Source organism: Zerene cesonia, chromosome 11, assembly GCF_012273895.1.
Source record: "Zerene cesonia ecotype Mississippi chromosome 11, Zerene_cesonia_1.1, whole genome shotgun sequence".
In the NCBI taxonomy this organism is placed as follows: Eukaryota; Metazoa; Arthropoda; class Insecta; order Lepidoptera; family Pieridae; genus Zerene; species Zerene cesonia.
The window spans coordinates 1404384-1409064 of record NC_052112.1 but is presented as its reverse complement, the minus strand read 5'-3'; the positions used below and the strand labels follow the sequence as shown (position 1 = coordinate 1409064).

The 4681-nt window shown below is 33.6% G+C and overlaps 1 protein-coding gene across 3 annotated transcripts in view; it reads right to left on the bottom strand.

The window, feature by feature from the left end:
- LOC119830250 overlaps positions 1-4681 on the bottom strand; it is a 61263-nt gene that overhangs the window by 32550 nt on the left and 24032 nt on the right. For all 3 annotated transcript variants that reach the window (XM_038353193.1, XM_038353195.1, XM_038353194.1), the window contains exon 2: positions 1984-2050. The gene's annotated coding sequence lies outside the window, so the exon portion shown is untranslated. The remainder of the gene's footprint in view (positions 1-1983; positions 2051-4681) is intronic.

Sequence of the window (4681 nt, the reverse complement as noted above, 5' to 3'; positions counted from 1 at the left end):
TTGCAGTTAACAATTTTCTTTTTTCTTTATTACAATATTTATGGCAAGACTAGGTACATCTGTTTCACTGATCGATTTACTTTACAAGTAGGTGATCAGCCTTCTGTGTCCTTCTAAACCGAGATATTTTTTATGTGCCACCAGGAATTGAACCCAGGACGCCTCGGTTCTACACTAACGTGTTAACGACAGTACCATGGATGTGGTTAATCATACATAAAGATAATAGAAAATTTACTTTTTATTTAGTAAAGTAAAAATTAAATATCATCATACATTTTGGAAGCGAGAACATGGGACCGCATTATGCAATTTGAGAGAGCGTGGTAATTGGATGGTTTTAAGCAGGAATGTACGTCAACGCGTTTTTGTGTTAACAAGTATAATTTACCACCCAAGATGATAATGTAATTGGTATACTTTTGAAATTTCGCCATTTATTATTGGTTATATACAAAATACCGCAGATAATGTATACAAGCCAAATTAATTCAATATACATACTTATGTAGTATAATATATAAAATACCTCTTTTAACCTTATGTTGTAGTAATAGCGACTCATGTATTGTATCTTCAAAAATACATATTAAATTCTTGAAAAAAGTGTTATTGCGCTCACGCGTTAACCACTATACCAAGGTGGCGGTTTTTTCTCTTCAAGATGAATTGTTATGTCATAAAAATCATGAACAAGAAAATATAAACACTTGCAAGATTAAAGAGGCCGATTGACTACGAACGAAGTAAAAATATGCTTGCATCTACAGGAGGAAATGTTGTAACATTAACACCGTATAAAACATGTACAAAATGGCTCCACAACAAAAACTAACGTGTATTTGAGTCGGTTGATGATAGCTACAAGCATTAAAATGTCGTTTTTAAATAACTCATAATAAACACAAGGGTAGAAACGAATTACCAGCTATTATTCCTTTTTCTCTACTTATTTTAATAAAAATTATAATGAAGATGAGCGCGGTGTTGAGAAAAATTCCACGCTCAGTATTGCAAAGAAAAAAATTTAAGATGGCAGATTAAAAATGCCCGCCGTTTGCAATAAATTGGCGGGCATAGACAGGCAACATCGCTCTTTATTATCTGTGCTCTATATTATTTTTATTCTGTGCTGATCTTGCTCTTACAGATTGTATCAATGAAGTTCTTGCGTGTATTGAAATAAGGCTTTATACTTTCGTTTTGTGCAAAGACGAATTTGATATCCAGGAGTTTTATAATTTTATTGCTCTGAAGCGTGGTGCTGTGCGTGAATTATTGTCCTCTTTTAATTGATACAAGTGTGGGCGTTAAATGTAACAAAGATAGGCGATACAGGAGTATAAATTATTGAGTTATGTTCGTGTAAGAGGACGCAATAAATTGCGATAGTCTATTTTAGTGCACTGGCAAAATTTCATACTCTATTTTGTATGTAACCAGTTTTTACTCTTTACATTATTATTACCTACACTATTTGTATTGAGGTGAATTCTATGATAAGTGTAATTTTTTGTATATTATTTTACACAGCTTATAGCAGCCAACGATATATAAAAGAACGTTCGTCGTTGTTATCATTGAAAAATATGTATATCCTATTAATATTATAAATGCGAAAGTTTGTTTAAAGGATGTGTGTACGTCTGTTGCTCTTTCACGCAAAAACTACTGAACCGATTGCAATGAAATTTGGGACGTAGACTACTGAACAACTAGAATAACATATAGGCAACTTTTTATCCCGATATACCAACGGAATATGGACTTACGCGGGTGAAACCGCGGGGCGCAGCTTGTAATAAATAAGCCATAAACTTCTCTATGTATTTTAAATTGTAAAATAAATACACAAAGAAAACGGTGTCGGACTTTTAATTTAACTACTTTCTTGTATTAATTAATTTTGTTTCTATAAATTAATAAATTTAAATACATACTGTTCGAAATTAAACAGGAAATATGTCGAAATCAATTGTTTACCTCGTTATAGTATATGTTGTCTTCCATACAGTAATCCTTCACAGATGCATGAAGGCACGTTCGTTATCTGAAACAATTATAACAATAATAATATTAAAAAATATGTAATCGAAACAATGCTTACTGGTTTTAAAATATTCAAAAATATTAGAATGTTTATTTAAATAAATAATTGAGGTTAGATAGAATCTCACTTCCCGCCACCGGCCTTCCAAATTCGAATTTTTATATAATCTGTCCAAAATTTCAACCGCGTCTTTTTGCGAAGCCCCGCTGGCCAAGGTCCTGTCAATGTGACTTCTTCGACATTTGGCGGCCGGTTCTTAAACTATTGACAAGCGAAAAGAAACTCCATCACCACGTTTTAAAGTCCATTTTAAAATGAATTTTGTTTTGAAAATTGAAAGTTGCTTTTTATTTGTGGGCATCCCGAAGACCAGTACTAAGTAGCTTATTTTTTGGTTGACTTCTTAGAAAAATGAAAATTCATCAAAGTCAGTTTTTGCAGCGGAAAATTATTTTTGATAGGTACTTACTATCAACTCACCACAAATTATACGACTATAGATAAAATCACATTTTCATAATACAAGCGAAAAAACTTCTTACTAGTATATCCTTTAAAGTATACATATGTGTAATTATACATTATTTATAATATTACTGTAACTTCCTTTATGCATCATATTTTTCATTTGTAGCATACATATTCATTTTTATAATTGATATTTGCTTTTATTACCTACTGTATAAAGCAACATTCTTAGGGAATTATTAGACCGATGTAGTAAGGCAAAGTAAAAAATTGCGACGTGAAAGAGCGACAAACAAACACAGTTGCATTTATTGCATTAGTACGAATATAATACTCGTTTTACTCATATTGATACTAAAATTCTCTTAGCAGTGATTGCGCCGCAATGAATAATTAAAGTGAAAGTAAAACTATCAAAAGTATATAAAATAACCCTTATATCTATGTATATAAGAGCTATTATATTTAATAATAGAACTAAACTGCCTTCAAATCATCAGAACTAGACCAACATTAGCTCAAAATGGTAGGAACGAGTTTTCAAATAAAAAAAATATTCTAAAAATTGGTTCACCCAGTAAAATGTTATGAAGCAGCAAACACAAAAAACGCAGTAGAATTGATAACCTCCTCCTTTTGTTAAGTCGGTTGAAAATGTTAATGGCCATAATAATGCTGGCCAGCTATAAAGTGAAACAATAAAAAAGAACCTTATTCGATGCGTTACCTTGTGTCAAGTTATGCCTTTCTAAATGCTTTTCAACTTAAAAAAGTTAAGACGTTTGTTATCACAATTCTAAATCTGATTTAGAACACACGACACGATACGATATCGTGTGCTGTTAATACTTTTTTTATGTCATAGCGGGCAACTGCGCTGGTGGTTCGTCTGATGGTAAACGATCACCACCGCCCATGAACATTCACAGAAGCTCAGACCTCTGAGAATGCGCTGCCCGCTTTTAAGGGATAAGGGATAAGGAAAGGATTGATGAATGGAAAAAAGGAATGGACTGGGAGGGCTAGGAGAAGGAAACAGGCCTAGGTACTTACATATATTTTATAGATTGTATGTCTTGAAATTGTTAAAATAATATGATCATTGATGAATAAACATTTGTTTATAAGCAAGGATCTTATATATTCTCACAGCAGCTAAATTATAAATTGAATCGCTTTCGCTTCGCTTCGCTTTCCAAGAGCCTTTCCCAGTTTATTGTTTTTTTTAATTTCACGACTCAATTTACATTTCACAACAGTTCATTACTAGCACACCAATATTATTCAAGTATGATAAGATTTGAAATGCAATAATTACGTATAGAATTAATGAATCGTGTCGCATTGTATAAAAGTCGTATAACTGTAAGATCACGACAACGGAACGGTACGCCACGAACGTGCTCGAATTACCTGCCCATGTACACACTCGTAAACTATTAAGACTCGTGTATACACTCGCCGAGATCTGCTAAATACTTTGTTTTGTAATGACTTAAAACATATACGTTTTCATACGTCAAGATTTTCACTGCAGTCAAAAAAGGATGGTAATGATGTGCTTCAAGTTATATGCTAATTAGGTTTTATTTATGTCACAGTCGGCAATGGAGCTGGTGGGACGCCTGATGGAAAGCGCTACCACCGCCCATGAACATTTGTAGAGGCGAGGATTGCCGACTTTAAATTAAAAAGGGATTGGCGAGAGGAATAAAGGAAAGGACTGGGAAGGGGAAGGAAATGGATATGGGCCTCCGGCTCCCCCACTCACCGAACGAAACACAGCAGAATGCTATTTCACGCCGTTCTTCTATATGTTTAAGACGTAATGCTAAAAATTTTATAAATAGAAAAAAAAGATTAACAATTAATAACAATTCTCATTCACGGACAAAAATTTAAAGTGACCGTCAAATTATTTTGCAAACAACATGCTAATATAATATTGTTTTAGTACAATCAATAGATTCTTAGATTATCGCGTATTCCTGATGTGAGAATGTGAAAGAGGCATAATGTGATTTGGAAATTTGGAAATTTTCGGGGGCCGAGTCACCTTCGTCCGTAGGTGAATACCCTAAATATTGAATCCCTACACGTGGCCCCTGGGTGGTGCTAATCAGGTGACATGGTGGGAGACAAAAGTCGCGGCTATAAGGACCA